Here is a 17705-nt window from a genome sequence, read left to right as displayed (position 1 = left end):
AGAAAGCCAGAGCACAGAAAAGATGGCACAGGGCTGCAGGAAACTCCCTTTCCTGTCTTAGTGACAAAATCAGGCATATCCACAGCAGAGAGAAGAGGCAAAGTTCATTCTGCACCCTTCTAAGGGGTGTACAAAAGCATTTACAGCCCAAGACCCTGATGAGAGACTAATGTCTCTGAAACCATCATAGCACTAGTCCATCTTTACATATTGCTGTCTTTACAGTGTATGATAAGAAAAATGAAATATCAAGGATCTGCTAAAACAATCAGAATGAATGACTGCCATTACTGAACAGGCCAATTTAACATGAATGGAAACAAACCACAGAGCAACAATTTCTAAGTCTTCTATGATACTGGCTGCCAAACATGATATCAGTAGGAAAAGATAAATGCCAAGTAATGATAGTCATATTGACCTGAAAATGTAATATCATTTCTTATTGATGTTTCATATAATTTCCTCGCAGGAAATTCTAAGCTATTGATACTGAGCAAACAGGTGGCTTCATAGCTAATAGATTCAGGCAATAGCTCCTAATTACAAATGGGGACTGCTGTAGAGCTGGTTTTTCTAAGTCCTCCTCTTTTCTCATATTCAAGGACATAGACACTAACACCTTGAAAGAAAACTCTACAAGACTGTATTAGACTGTATTTCTTAGAAAAACTTTATCTTAAATTGTGGGACTAAACAAAATATATAGCACTGTAAAGATTTTCAGTATTCTGATCGTGATTGCTGACAGCATGATGCTTCGTACAGTTATTTCATTTATAATCTATCAGAAACAGCAACAACAAAAAACCAAATTCAGTTTTGGCTCGCTAGACATTTGCTCCATAGTAGTCTCCATAACACCATTGTAAGGACGAAAAAAAGCCCTCAACCTGTAAACCTGCAACCCCTCCCTGAAATCCTTTAGGTCCTTTCATTCTCCCAGCTACACTGTGTCATGTTTTCCACACATTGGCTGAACATACCACCATTTGGAATTTACCTTTCAATTAATTTTCTGTTTCCTGCCCATATCCTTATGTTACCATTTGAAAGTGTATCCATCACATATTGAATCCAATTCTATGGTGTCAATTGCACGGTTTTAGCATTTAAGTATCATAATTTGAATTAAGTGCCTGAAGTCAGTGCAGCCCTCTTTAAAACAGTGTCTTCAACCTTAAATGACATTTACAGGTAAGTTATCAGTCCTTCACAATTGTGACCCTCAGTTCTATACCTCAAATGAAATCACTTTAAGGTGAGTGAGTTAACTAGAAAACAAGAGAGGGTCAAATCTAAGCTTTCAAATTTGTCAGTTAAATCCTCCATCGATGACTGCATACTTGTGGCTAGTATATACATAGACAAATATCTTGTAGTACTTTCATGCCATTCGGTTCACTGACATTTTTATAGCACTAGTACTCAAGACACATAGAATTTATGTGTCTTGCTCTTAGCTAGGTGATGTGGGGTTCTCATGACTTCCTAATTTTACAACCATGATAATAAGTTACACAGAAAACAATTGTGTTTCTGGTAGCCATGCTGCAACTCTTTTTTGATAAATTAATAAATATTAAATATGTACCTTATTTCATGCACTTCCATAACTATCATTCTTCATATTTTGAGGAATGAGACAAGAATATTGAGACAAGGAAAACTTAAATTATTTAATCAGCTGGACTCATTGTCTTATTATTTTACTTACTTAAGCTTTCAAATTTTCTTGATATCTACTTGCAGCAGAAGAAATATGCTATTTTGGGTATATAAGTGCACACCACATTGATACCTTTCAGAAACATGGCAATCTCGCAGTCCAGTCACAGCACAAAACCTCTTACTTGTATTGAATGAATTGTTGGCATGCCAATAGACGAAAGGAAGACACAGACTGAAATGTTTGGATTAAAAAGCAGGCCCAATGTTATTTTATTCTAAAATTTCAAAACATAAACTATAAATACTGAACTGGTTTCCATCACACAAGCCACAGCTAGTCATCTAAATCTCTCAGTCTGTGGATGGAACCATCAGCAGCCACAGCTCAGCCACTCACAGAAAACTTGAAAAGCAAAAGATTTAAGATTTATTTCAAAAAATCTATAAATCAAAGTAGCTCAGCAACCTTCACAGACCTAAAGGTGTGGATGCACATTTTTTTTTTCATGTGGATTCCCTTTTTAAATGCAGACTCTTTACAGAAACAAAATAGTGCAGGCATGAAATAAATTTCTTCTTCTGAGTTACAGGAAGCAGGGGAAATTAGGATGTGGAGAAGGCTGAAGCATTTGTACCAAACTCCAGAAGGAGTCACAATGGAAACAAGTTCCAAACCCAGGTTAAATTCTTCCAAGCTTCTCCTATTTTAGCGGTATGAACAAACATCTCTGAATAGACTTTTTCACACATAGTCATATTTTGTATTGCCTACATTTAGTTGACAACATTTAATGCCTGAATGCACAAATTAATCAAAAAGTTGGTTGAAACAATATTTATACTAAACACTGGCTTTTAATAGTGACAAGAAGATAGAAAGATTGCTTTTGCATGTGGACTTTGTAGTGCTGGAGCAGAAGAATCTGTCTATGAAAATGTTTTACTTTCCATGGCTATGACCTTTACTATCCAAACTGACATGTCTATTCCTGGCATGAGATTATTCCATAAAAGAAGAAAATTCTAACTGTTCACTAGTTCCTCTTTAAAATTCCTCCCTCAATGACTAATCTGGCTATGCATGAGGTGAAGGAAGAGCCACCTCCCTTTCAGAGTGTCTTGGGGGCAGTCTAAGCATGCTTAATGCAACCTCAAGAGCATTTGCAATTGTGCTACAAAAAGTGGGAAACCGTGGAAAAGAAAAACATAGACTACCTAACGAAGATTTCTGTGCATCCTGAAAAGGAAGGACTTCCTCTTAAACACAGCCCTAAGGTGTGGGAGTACAGACCAAAGACTGATGTTCACTATGCCTTTCTACTGGTGAAGACAGAGTTCTAATAAAGCACAAGCAGTATTCTTTGATCACTAGGAATGGAAGAACAGCACATGAGCACAATTATCAGCTTCCCCTAAAAAACTCCTGTGAGACTTTGCATGACATCCCTCAACATAAACTACTTTTGTGGAAAGTTTTGGAAAATTCAAACAAAGAGTTTTAAAATTCTGTTGCTTTAATAATAGTTTAAAAACTAAACTGAACTTAAAAAATCTTTTCCCTTAACCTTTATTTCTTCTATAAGCTTTTTCTCAATTAGCCTCAAACTCCCTATTTTTTTTTTAAATTGTGTTAATTTTTCTAAGAACAACTTTTTGTACCCTTGGAAGCAGAGGTGGACTTAGGGCCACTGCACTGCAACCTTTTAGGCAACCTGATGTCTGAAGAATTATAAAAAAATAGAGGTCATCTTGAAGAGCTCTAATTATGACTGCCAATAAAGTCAGACTTTAATTAGCAAAGACTGAACAGATCTACATAAATATGAATGTGTATAAACACCCCACCAAAAAAAAGAAAATTACCAGCTTTATTCACAAAATATGTAACCATATCAGGCTAATTGCACAGCAGCTTCACATAGGGTTGGCTAATATTTTTCTCCATAGGTATCAACAAAATACATGATAATGTCAGATGAGAGAGCATAAGAAGCAGAGTGGTCTGATGATTGTATGTGCAAAACAGTTCCCAGCATGAATGTGGCTATAATCTTTTAAATATTCTTTCCCAGAATATAACTTTTTTTTGTTGTTTTGGAGTAGAAAGAAAGATCTATTGAAACAACAATACAATTTCTAACATATTTTCCTTGGCGTAGATTCTAGATGAAAATGTATCTCTTGTGATTTCTATGAACAACTCCAAATGTTCATGAAAGAAAATGGAGGTGAATTTGGCAATCAAAGTGGTTTGGAAGAGGTGCAATGTCATCTTGAAATATTGGGGCTTTCTGATGAGACATAATGAGTAATTTGAAAATTTTTAAAAGCTGTGTTTTAGAAAAGACAGAGACACTGACTACAGGGCTGAGCTGAACAACAGACGATTCAATCTCAGGGAAGGATGAAGTGTAATCAACATTAGCCTCCAGTATTTCTGCATGCTAGCATTCACAGAAGCTTTTAAAAAAAAATTACTCCATGTTTAATACCTTTTGATGAATATTTTTTCCCATTGATTGTTCCTTGCTATGCCATTTAAGACTGATTATAAGTTTTGAAAGAAATCTCCAGTAAGAGAGAATCCCTCCGCCTAGAAGTTGAGGACATCTGGTATACAAGATGTGTATTCAAATGCTGATCTAAAGTGAGATAAGAGATGAACAGCATGATGTAAGCAGAGGTGTCACCCTCTGATTTGGAAAGGGTATCCAAAGAAATTAAATTATGTCACCAGTTACCTCACTGTAAGCCATCATATGATCCAAAATTTAGGTCTCTTATCCACATTCACAGATGGGAAGAAGAAATAAATCTTAGATGGAGCTGCAACATATGTGGAAAGGTATTTTATCTTGGTTTAGTAAAGCTATGGGAATCATTAACACCGTGCCATTACCAAAGAAGTATCACAGCAATAAAGTATCAGAACAAATTTGTCACAAAGGGCTACATGTAAGATGTATAATGCAATATATGATAATCAACTTGCAAAGCTAACAATAGCACTTCGAATCTATATTTTTGTGTACAAGAATGCCTCAGATTCTACATATCCGTCTTCTGTTCACTGGTAAAGAGCATGAATTCATTACTGGGTAATCCATGGCTGAGAAAGTAAACCTAAACTTTCCATGGAATAGCCTATTATTTGTCAAGAATGTACTGGTTAATTAATGAATCTATTATGCAACACAATTACAGGTGTGCTTTATTATTTTCAGTAGTTCATCTTTGAAAAAGCTCCAGAAATTAAAATAATTTTTAGCAAAACTTGCTTTTCAAATTCAAGCTGCTTAATACTTTTAGACTTCCTTTTAATAGCTTTTTTAGTTTCAATAACCTAAATTGATCACATTGAAATGTTGTCAAAAAGCAGAAGTTATTATATTAGTTGAATATTAATTGTTAATTGAACTGGAACCATTGGATTTGAAGACATGTCTTTCCCTTGAGAAACATTCAAAATTAATGGAAAAAAGAAGCAAGATAAGTGACTGTCATAGTGTAAGTTTTTGTCTGTTTTAGGAGCCTGTTCCTTTTCCAATTACCTTCATTTGGTTTATAGGTCTGCTCCTTCCCACAGGATTTGTTCTTTAGGGGGTGGGGGTAGGGTGGTTGGGAGGAGTAGACAAAGTTTCTTAAGTCATAAATATCTCTTTTTTTCCCTCCTTTTTGAAATTAAAATTAGAAACTCCAACAATGAAATAAGTATATTTTGTGTTCTCTCCTTGATAACTAGCACTGTTTCTTCATTAGCACATGTACATTTAAGAGTTTACTTCACAGATTTTTTTTTTTTCTGTTCACTGTAAAGGATGAAATCTTTGCTGTGCAAGAATTTCCAGTCATCTAAGCAAAGAGAGTTCTCCATCTGTGGCTGGGGGCAGGAGCACTGGCCTTTCTCCCACACTGTAGTAGTTACTATAGGAACTATTGTGCCTCCTTCAAAAGGGCTACAGACAGGGTGATTAAAATTCTTCACGGGAGAACCCCCACTCTTCTCCCTGACAATGAAATTCTTCAGGGAGAGGGCTAAGCCTCCAGTTCAAGAATGGCAGCACCTGAGGGAGTGATGTGGCAGACGGAATCACCCCTGCTTTAAATTGAAGCACAGGGCAAAAATTACAAGGGCCCATACTCCCGCATTCATTTTATTCCCCTCCCCTGAAATTCAGGAACATTGGCAAGAACTAGTGAGAAACAAGAGAAGGAATGAATAACTTCATACACTCTCCAACATGTTGAGGACAATGCAGAAAGCAAAAAACAAATACTTTCAATTCAAATCAATAACAGGACAAGAAAAATAATTAAAGTGAGATAGAAGCTTCCCAGGAAATCCATCTGCTGTAAATAGATTTGGAAAAAGTCTACAGAAGTATGGAAGAGAAAAAGATAAAGTAGAGACAGATGGGTAAGGCAAGGGAGAGGGACACACAAAGGTGGAGTGAATCAAGGGCTTAAAAACCTAGAAATTTATCAGTCCTTTAGATAAATGTCCACTCCGAGAGATTTGGCTCTACCAGCAGAAAAAATGCATAAACATTACAATTGCATGAAGAAATGAGTGATGAGTCTGGATTACTTACTCAGATATCACAGTAAGACCCTTACTGGAATAATAGTTCTATTGTCTTATTTTTAAACCAGTATCAAAATTCCTCTGAAAAAGAAAACTGCTGCCACCTCTTTACAGCTCCAATGCTACAGAGATGGCTAGTGTCACTGGTTCTGTTCTCAGGAGGAGGACAGGGTATTAACATCAAGTCAGAACAGTGTTATATAGTGTCAGACTATACTTGCTGGTAAAACTAAGAGGCCTACATCTGTTGTCTTGCTTTTTTTTTTCCAGTCTGATCCCAAAGGTTCATGTTATGACATTTGTAACATCTGCTACAAATGCGGAGGTAAGTCAGGCACAACCTTATTACTTCCAATCTAACGCTCCATCCATCCACAGGGCTTTCATATGCCACTAGTATGTCAAGGCGACCAAAAAGCTGTTCTATCTACATGAGGCAAGGTGTAATGTATTTCTGAAAGTCAAGAAGAAATCCTGCTTTGTTATGTCTCCCCTTCTTTTGTTATCTTAAATTTTGGCAATGTTATTTCAGAATATTCTGCGAAAAAAACAGCAAGCTGCTCCTACTCAGAGCCAATACAATTGCCTTTTTATGCCTTAGACAGTGGTGTGTTGAAAATTGGCAAGCTGTAATTCACATCCTTCCCTGTTTTCACTAACACTGAAACATATCCAAATTCCCCTACCAGACCCTTCTATACTGAGGTCTGCTTTCTTGCACATCCCCCTTTTCCTGCCATACTTCTCCCACGATTTGATGGGCTCACTGCAACATTTTACTGACAAACTTAACTTTTTTCAGTGCTCAGTGGTAAAATGCAACTCCTGATAGACAAAAAAAATTTATTTCACCTGTGGTAACAAAAAAAGTAAATGAATAAGGAAAACAATAAGATGCTTTATAACTAGGATTCTTTCTATTAGCTTCTATCTATTTCTTTCTATGAACTTTTATTCTATCTATGAACCTCTATTGTTATACCCACAGTATTTGAAGGTTCCAATATTCCACTGTTAGTGGGCTAGCGTACTGTATGCTGTGAGGATTCTGCTATCCCTGCCAAGTATCTACACAGGAAGCCAACCATTTGCTATATGGCTAAAATCACCCACTAAAGAAATTCCTTGAGAAATACATAGAGCCTCTTCTGACAGCAAGTGGATCATAATTTTAGAAACAAACAGCTTTAGATATTAGTGAACTAAGTAATATGTTCCACACTCAGTATCATACACTAAAAACAAGACAAATTTCACGTTTGATAGAAGTATTTTAAACTCATTACAGGGGCTGCAGAACACTACATATGTTCTGTGCAAGTGAGAAAGAAAACCCAATGCCTGATGACATAAACTGTTGTGGGTCTTGATCACCTGCACTTCTGCCATACTCACTTTTTTCTGTTTTACTTTTTCACTTCCTCTCTAAGTAAAAGAAACCCCCATACACATACCCAGCTAAGAAAAACACTGCAAAAAACCCAGATCTCCTTATGTTAAATGAACATCAAAATTTGAAAGTATATCAAATATTGCTGTTGGCAAATGTAGGAGCCACATCCACTGCTGGAATATAAAATCCAGCTAGGATATAACCAGACAATTACTGACTAATGCATCTAATTATTCTACCAAAGTGACATACTGAAATGAAACCAAATGCTTAAAGTTCTTTCTCATTCTAAGGTGACTTTAGAGCTTTACTACTTCTAGACTTGGCTTTATGACTGACACATGTAGGTGCTGGATTTGCTTGTAGATTTTTTTTCCTTTTTGTGATGTAGTCAGAAAAGATTTAATGAAGATTCATAAATTAAATGAGACTGCATACAAGTCTGAAATCAATCTACAATTTTAGGGAAGAAATCTTTATCAGCTGCCAAAAGTGAACCGTATAATTAACTGAGGATTCTGGTAAGAACCAACTGTGCCACTAGTCAATTATTTTTACTTGTCTTCCAGCTGCGGCTTCTGTCTGTTCATAAGAGAGACTGTAAGAAAATGCAACTATAGAGAATTTGGTGATTTCAAAAAATAACTGAAAAAATTTAAGGAGATTACCAAGACCATCTGTAGTAGAACCAGAACAAGTTTTTAAAGTCTATTGCAAAAAGTTCTCCATTTCTCACTAGAAATTTTCATCAAGAATTCTTATAAGAACTAAAATAGCATTTCAGAATTGCTGAGGATTGAAAAATGACCACACATAGGCTGCAATGGAAATCCCCAAGTCCTAATGAAGCAGACCTCAGAGGAAGTAGAATGACACTTTAGAATACTGGTTAAGTCATGACAACTGGGAGATGGGACTGCTTCTTTTCAAAAGCACTGCTGCTTGTTCAAAAAAAAAAAAAAAAAAAAAGTTGATCCAAAGGCCCTTGGGAAAGATTTCCCAGCACTTTGGATTGTATTCTTAATACATATGCATACAAGTGCACTACTACTTTTCATAATCTGTTTCAGCAGTTTTTTAAGGAAACAGAATCTCTTGGAAACCCCAATGACTAGCAAGAAGAATAGTTAAATCTTTACTAGAAATATGATGCAGTCTTTAAGTCTTTGCCAAGCTTAAAAGAATTCGTACAGTTCATACTGAATGAACTTGGAATAAATTAGAAATAAGTTAACATGTTAACATTATTATCAGCTCCAGCACAAGGTGTTTCCCCCTTCATTTTCTGAATGATCTTTTTAAATAGTCATGTGAGAAAAGTCCAGTTTCCTTTGCCTTTGAAGAGTGCCTAACAGGGAAATATAAGAGATGTTTAATCAGAAGACAGAATAGTAATGGAAGTGAGAGCTTAGTAGTGAGAAAACAGGAAGCAAATTCTACAGCCAAGGAGACGTGTGTAGACACAGCATTCACTTCATCAGAGTTGCATTCATTAGCATCAGGAATTAATTCAGCTCAAGGTTCTTTCTGCAGTGAGGGAAAACATTTATTTGATTATATCATAGCTAAGATTCACACTTACTACCTGGTTATAAGAGTAAAAGCAAGGCTTTCAGCATTAAAAATGTATCTTGAACATGTTAAACACAAAAGTTCAGGGCGTTATTGTAGCCAGATATTTGAGTATTCTTTAGCAAGTGAACTTAAAGGCATCAGAATTCATTCCCCACACAGTACTTGAATTAGACTTGGACACAGATGGTTACCTTGACTTTGGGAGCAAAGTTTTGTTTTGCAAGATAACACTGCCTTTAAACCAGCTCTTTTGCACTTTCTATTAGTGCTGATAAACATTTTTTTCTTTTTTCTTAAGAATTTTACAATTATACTGATAATGTATTACATTTGCTTAGTTTAAGAATTACTTCATTACACATACCCAAACCTAATATAATACAAGTATGCATTTGCTATAAAGATAAAAATTTTCTTGATACAATAATTCAACAATCTGTGAGCTGAGATTTTGCTGAAATAACATCCTTTAAATTCCGCTTGTATTTTACTCCTTTTCAAAATCACCTTTTAATTCTTAAACATATTTCTTGTGCTTAGTCCCTCTGAAGAACTAGACTTACACAGCTATGTAATTTTTAGATCAAGCTCATTAATTTAATAGACAAAATTATTTTTCTTGAAGTATGATAAGAAACTAAAATACAGAGTTGAATGAAGACTGCTCAAACTCAACACAGAACACACTTTTTCAGTCACCCACAATCTTTATACATCCTGCAGAAAAACTAATGAGTAATGCCTGATAATGTTTATCTACTTTTCTTGTTTCTTTTAGCAACCTCCTGAAAGGCAGTTTGAATCCTGACATTTTTTGTTATGAATATGATAGCTTAAGGGTGTTTGGATTATCTTACATTGCCTGCTGTAAATCAAAAATCACCTTATTTTGTTAATAATACCTGCAAATCTGAGGAATTTGCTTGTAGAAAAAAGATTCCACTCAACAATGTTGTATTAGAACAAGTCAGAAATGCAGCAAGTTGTCTGTGCATAGTAACAAAAGTCTTTCAATGCAAAGGCTTTGCCTTGCAAATGCAATATTATTACAAGGTATATTCTACTTCTCTCTACAAATAGGATGGAGGAAAATAACTATTGAGTAAAACTGTCCCAAATATTTCAAAAGTATGACTGAAAAAATCTGTTTCAAAATTTTCTGAGAATAATTCTGTCATAATATTGAGTCTATCTTCTACAGGAGAGGAGGGATCTGAGGAATGAAGAGGCACCTACATGGCTGGAAGAGGAAAAGACACACTGCTGTGACAGCTCATGGACAAATGGCTTCCGAAGAGAAAGGCTTACTTTGGTGAATGATGGCTTCAGAAGAAAAGTTATGACTAAAAGGAAAAGTGAAAGGCAGAAACAGACTGAATATCAAAACACTTGTAATAAAGGAAATAATATTTTAAAGAATACGAACTAAACTAAGAATTAGGGATAATCAAAACATAATTTTAAAGCTGTATCTAGCTTATGTTCACCAATTAGTTGACACTTACTATGACCACTTGATTATCTCTAACCAGAGCTAACCAGGCAAGAGGGACTCAACAGCTCTGGTTACATACACAACACAGGTGTTGCTAATTCATTTGTTTTGTGAGGTCCAAATATTCTTTTGACCTACCGGCACATAATACTTTGAGCTGAGATAAGGGTATGTCTTTATAGTGAAATGAAGGCAAACGTGGACTAGCTGTAAATGGATTATTGTGGCCACTGATAAGGTCTAGCTGTGTTAAAATGCATGAAACTTTCTCAAGAAGGAAGATAAAGTAACTTTCTCATCCGTGTTTTACCACAGCTGGGTGGCTTCCAGTCTCTAAACTAGCATGTGCTGCTGTGTAAACATGTTGTGTCTAAAGAAGATTTTTTTATCCCTAATTAACTTGTTAATAGTTAATGAACAAAAACCCAACGTACAAGAAAAATTTCTGGAAAGGTCTGAGCACACTCTTTCTCCATCTCATTTTTTCCACTTTTATGCTACCTCAAGTCGTCTTTTCTTTTCGCACTTTTCTTTTTCCTTCCCTTGATTTTCTTATTTCACACCAGCTTACTTGAATTGGCACTTCCAACCACACACATTTCTTATGGGAAGGAAGTTCATTATGATCAGAGGACCCAAAGCTGTGTTGTGGGAGGTGAAATGGATCACTTTCTCAGGCATCTGAAACTCCAGAAGGCAATGTAGCTGCGAATGAAAATACTGAAGTGGATACTTATTAAGTTGAAATAGCCAAACAATTTTAATTTACTCAGTAAACACAAACTCCCATCCCCAAACACTTGGATGCTATTCCAAAGAGCCCTATCTGGGGGCTAATTAAAAAAAATATCAAAGTTCAAATCACAGCCTAGAGAAGCTACTATTCACTCCGCTGAAGATTCAAGAACGTAGCATCAAAGGGGACATAACCTCTTGTCTGTTTGTTAATGATAGTGGAGCTCCAAAGTGTTGCAACCTGCCCTTATTTTCAGGTTAACCACCCAAAAAACAATAATTTACCTGCAGTGGGGCAAGCAATATATTTAAACTCTTCCTCAAATAGCGCTTACTAGAAAGGAAAATGAATTTATACTACTCCATGTATCATCAAAGATCAACAAATCAAGTGTCATAATACAATTCACAATATCAGCTTTTAAATTCTATTTCCTTAGAATTCATATAATTAATGCAGGATAGGCATAAAAATTGATGAAAATATAATATCTCCCACTAATTTTTTAATTTGGTTACTATGTTTTATTGTATCATGCTGACAATAATTAGAGTTTGGACTCAACATAGGAGTGTATTTTTGTCTATTGGTAAACTCCAGATAAAATTTCCAGAAAGTCTACAGTGGTTTACTTTCATCAATCAGAAAATACACCCAGACATTTTTATGATGTCCATAGATCACACTATTATGACAAAATGTCATCTTATGAGTTGCAGCTCTCTTCACAGTGTGATACCAAATCCACAAGCCAGCCATGGCACTAGCTTGTGGACAAAACCATCCACCAATTTTTCCATAGAACCATAGAATAGTTTGGGTTGGAATGGTCCATCAAAGATAATTCAGTGCATATCCCCTGCTATGGAGAGGACCTGCAAGGGGCAGGACCACCCCTCCCTAGATCAGGTTGCACAAATCCCTGTTCAACTTTGAACACTTCCTGTTATGGATTTATGCACCTTTGCAACTACAACAGGCTCCACATTAGGATCCCACAAAAAGTCCAAGTAAAGGTTCCCAATTTCTTTTTTTTAATTAGTTCTCAGGTTACAGCTTGAGCTTAGCACTACTAATGCTAAGACTAATCTGAGAGAAGAATACAGTTAATCAAACTCCTTCTATGACAATCCTGTCACTACAGGCACGGTAAAAAAAATCTTCTCCTATCTTTTTTATAAACTCCCATTATTGAAAGGCTGCAAGAAGGTCTCACAGAGCTTTTTCTTCTTCTTCAGGCTGAGCCACCTCAAATTTGTCAGTCTTTTATTCACAGGATATTTTTCACGGCCTTCCTCTGGACCCACTCCAACAGGTCAATGTCTTTTTTGTGCTGGGGACAAAAAAGAACAGAGCTAGTTGCAAAACTCCAGGTGGGGTCTCATGAGAGCCAGGATGGAGTAGGAAGATAACCTCTTGATCTTTTGCCATGCTCCTTCTGATGCAGCACAGGATATGACTGGCTTTCTGGGCTGCAAGTGCCCCTTGCTGATTTACACCAAACTTTTCATCCACCACTACCCCTAAGGCCTTTGCAGGCTTCTTTCCAATCCATTCCTCCAATATGTACTGACACTGGGAATTTTTGTAGCCCAGGTGCAGGACCATGGGTTTGGCTTTGCTGAACTTCATGAGGTTCCTATTGTCCCATTCATCAGCATTTATTCTTATTTCTTCCTCTAGAATCACATGAATTATGGGAAGTGGCATCAGAGCACCACTTCAAATAACATTGCAGAGGCAAGATGCTTAATTTGGACATTCTTGCCTGTAATCATCAACAGACAAGAGACCAAATACCAGCACTTGCTAGTCATACACTTTTGCATCTGTTAACTATCCAGTCTGAAACTACTTTCTTACTCATTTCATGCCAGCTCTTATATGATACTCCCAGTTAATATCAAACTGCATTAAATTTACAAAAACTACTGTCTGGCATCAAGCCTTTTTGTCAACTCCTGAAAATATTTAAACTGATTTATTGTTTCTGAATTTTGTCCTTCAGTTTCCTGAATTTAAATTATTTAGCTTTATGAGTTTAAAGTATGAAACATAAAAGGGCCATTGGAGATGACTTAATACAACACATTTTCTCTAATCACTCCCAAAAAGTAAATACATATTTGAAAACTATTTTCCGAAAACTGTGACTGAAGTGGACCTTTGACAATGCCCACAATATATCCTACCTCAATCCAAAAAACATTGTTTCATTTTAAATTTAAACATGCTGGTAAACTAACCCAAATATTTTAAATACTGAAGCAAGAAAGGAGGATATTTTAAATAGTGTGCAGAGTAGGTGCCTATTCAAGTTCAAGGAAAATCATTAAATCTCTCCTTTCTCTGAATTGCTCAGCCAATAAAGGATGCTCTTAGAAGAGAAATATGATATGGGCTTTTCTAGCATTTGAAGTACTTTTGCTCCCACACCATTTTATAAAGGAGCTATTCAATGAAAGTGAGTTTTGATTCTATGTTTCATATTGCGGTACTGCACATAATTGCGTGTTCAATAACTTGTCATAATACAAAATTACCAAAAATAATAAATGATTAACAGTTCTAAAAATATCCTGCTATAGATGAAGGTTAGCAGAGAGAATGAGCTTTATTTGCATTTAAAGTTAGAACAATGTTGGTGGTATTTAATGTTTCCTAACATGTAGAAATTTCTTGTTCCACTCTTTGTCAAATAATAATCCTCTTAGTCAATAAAAAGAGGGCTGCCATGTCAGTTTAAAACTTGAGACACAAAACTCCCCTTGGCACCACTTCCCAGAGTGATTCCAAAATTAAAATGCACTAACTCAGATACGCCCAGCCACATAATAGTATAGATGTAAAGGTCTACATAAACAGAGGAAGACCCTGGAAACATCCCCTAAAGCCTTCTGTCCACCCTATTCTGCAAGCATGATTGACTGTGTCATGTTTATTGTTAGCCCATCTGGACAACAGGTGCAGTACTTAATGGCCACAGTGTACTTGATTATTGACTAGTGAATATTTCTGCACAACACAATAGGCCACAGAATGACCCTCAGAAACAGACAGACTTCCTACCCATTTCTACATTCAAAACCTCTCAAAATAAAAGGGAAGAGTTTTTACTCTATCTGGAAGTTTAGTATAGAGCTTAAACATACAACCCACACTTGTCAAATACTTAGTTTGCCAGGCTTGTACAGGGTCAATTTAAGGAATTAAAAAAAAAAAAAAGTGTATGAATTTCAAGCTTGGGGACCTCTAATTACTTCATGCTTCAAGTTTAACTATAAAACATAGATGAATTGCTGCACTAAAACCACAGAAGATCCTCCACATGATCTGTGCCAATGTATCTAAAGCTCAGTGAAGCTGATCCCAGGGAGACTTTTCCACTAAGTCCTCAGAGAACTCATTTTGGACCCGTTTCTAATGAGTATATAAAGGATTACTTGGATATTTTGGTAAAGCTACCCAATAAATTAGTCAATCTCAAATTTTATTAGCCACAAAGCATTACAGTGGTCATATAGCTGAAGAACACTGAGGGAATTGAAGGCATATTAGTCATTTATTTAGGCAGATACCAGAGATCAGTACTCAGTACAGGATGTTAGTTGTAACATTAAGGTAATTGGCTAATAGTTGCAGAAGTCCTTAAACAGTTTTTTATACTGAGAGGTGTGACCCCTTCTTGAACCAATTTATGTAAACCCAGGGGGAGTCCTAAACTTATTCCAGTTTCATGAATGCATGGTCTGGATTAAGAAACCAAAAGCAAGAAGAATATGCATAAAACCAACTGTGTAAACAAAACACCTAAAATTTACATGCTGTCAGCTTGAAAACTTTCTGTTTAACAAATTACTTGAGATAATAAATGTTTAAAATAAATTTAACAATTTGGTATTAAAAACATTCATATTTCATGCAGTGCATAATTCAGGGCTGCAGTTTTTTTCTTCTCAACCCTACCTTTGGCTATTTATCTAGTTGCAAACTTTTATAGATGTGAAATATTTTAAGAAGACCTTTGGAAATGGCCTGAGGTAATTTCAAACTTAACAGACCCTGTCCCACCAGAGCTCATTACAGTGCATTTTATAACAAAGTACCCTCTACTTAATTTTCAGAGCTTAGCCAAGCGTACTAGAAATGCAGCTGCATTAAGTACAATTAATGGTATAATAAAAGCTGTGGAGGGCTGTTTAAGACCCAAGAACCAGCATTAAACAGGGCATCCATGTTCTCCAACAGTCAGTGATGTGTCAAAGTTCCAGAAGTGTGAGATTGCCACTTCTAGGGAAGGGAAAAATAAGGAAACAGCATGTGCTTTTGGGAAAAAAAAAAAAATCTTGTCCTTCAACAATCCCAAAAGTTAGACTAAAGGAGGATTAAAAAAATATTCCCTCCAGTTATGCCACTAGCATCCCCCTCTATCTTTGAGCAGGAGTCCAAAACAATAAACTCATATTCCCACCAGCAAAAAAACCAAGCAAATTCAAAAAAGTGAGAATAATGATAAGTGACTCATAATACACAGAATGATCTGGTTTCTTTACCAACAAAGTTTACTTTTAAATGACAGAAAGGAAAAAGAAAGAATGCTTTTTTTTGCGACAGGAAATAATATTTTATTTTAAATAAAAATATTTTATTTAAAATAAAACAAGTCACATCACAACTGGAATGTTGATTATAAAAGCTCTGCCACTGTTAAGTACTGTTAAGTATGGAATTACTTTGGTAACTAAGTTATCATTCCTGGGAATTAAGTTCATTCGTATTTGAAACTAAAGAAGAAACACTATGCTTGAGACGGAAGACACCCAACATCTCCTAACTAATTTCTGATAGAAGTCAACTGATCTCTCACAAAGACTAATATCTTTTTTGCTTGTTTGTTTCTACTCTTGAACCTTATTTTCATGTATTTCACTCAGTTATTTACTTTGGCAGAAAAGATCAGTTAATTCATATGAGTGGGCCTTCTGATTCACAGACAGTAAGTGGCTTACAACCTGGCTTTATGGCAAAATTTAAATACACAAAAGCCCTTGATTGTGCATGGTCTGCAGATATAGCAATTCATTTCATACACACTGAATATAAAAAAATCCTTTCATGAGTGCTGAAGGTAGAAAAAAGTTATGATTTTGTGCTCTGCACAAGAATAACAGATTTCTAAATTGTGAAATAAAAACAATTTCCAATTCTCAGTGCATAAGTACTGTCAATACAAAACCAATAAGAAAACCCTCAGAACTTCAATGTAACTTCTCCCAAAAATGGACAAACGAAGTAAGACCAGATTTTGTTTTACACGTCCCTTTTCTAGTAAAAAATACTCACTAACCATATATTGCTTATCTTTAAAGTTGATTTCAGGTGTTATGACACAGAGATAACAAACAAACAAAAAACCTCCTACACCTGTTTGTGGACTAGACTGCTGGAAATTTCCAAGCCAATTCTGACTGAAAACCCTATATATGGACTTGGAAATAATCAACAGTGTGTAGAAAGATAAAACCTACTTTGGCAGTAGATCCCATTACTCTCAGAAATACGTAGGAAAAATAAAACACATGCATTTTTCCTGCTCACCAAGCATATGAATACATCAATTCCTGATGTTCTAGCTATCCAGTGCTATATTATGAGTTCTGGAAACATTTCAATCTATCAAGTGTTCTCTCTTTCCTGTCCCCTCTGTTTGCTGAACATCATATATAGGGGCTGTTCCTCCAACAAGTCTGTTTTGCTGCTGACTTCTGATCTTATTATTTACAGCATTCTGCTGCCTCTCTCATTCTTCACAGTAACAAAATTCTACAACCCTCACTTCAGTATCACAAGAAAGTAACTTCATTTATACAGGCTTAAGTAGATTGCAGAGAATAGATGATCATGTTATTTCAGTGGCTTATTTAACTGACACTCAAATTTCCTACTACTCTTCATGATCACACAGCACAGAATGTATCTTTTTACATTGTATTTACATATCCTATGATGTAATTTAGAAAAAAATGTTAGCTACTGCTCAGTAAAACACTATAATTACTGTTGAAATAACCACAGTGGTGTGGACTGTGTTGACAAAATAATAAGAACAAAGCCTAGGAAATGTAAGCATTAGTATTAAATTTTATATAAAGACTTATAACTAAAACTAAAACAGTGGGACTAGAAATGTATCTAAGGTAAGGAGTTTCTACCTCTGCCATTAAATCAAGTAATGATGATTTAATTTGTC

The 17705-nt window shown here is 35.7% G+C and overlaps 1 protein-coding gene across 5 annotated transcripts in view; it reads right to left on the bottom strand.

Moving 5' to 3' along the window:
* NPAS3 (neuronal PAS domain protein 3) overlaps positions 1–17705 on the bottom strand; it is a 595107-nt gene that overhangs the window by 295317 nt on the left and 282085 nt on the right. The window lies entirely within an intron of this gene.

Source organism: Agelaius phoeniceus, chromosome 6 (genome assembly GCF_051311805.1).
Source record: "Agelaius phoeniceus isolate bAgePho1 chromosome 6, bAgePho1.hap1, whole genome shotgun sequence".
NCBI lineage: Eukaryota > Metazoa > Chordata > Aves > Passeriformes > Icteridae > Agelaius > Agelaius phoeniceus.
The sequence above is the reverse complement of the archived record's forward strand: the minus strand, read 5'-3'. Positions and strand labels throughout refer to the sequence as shown.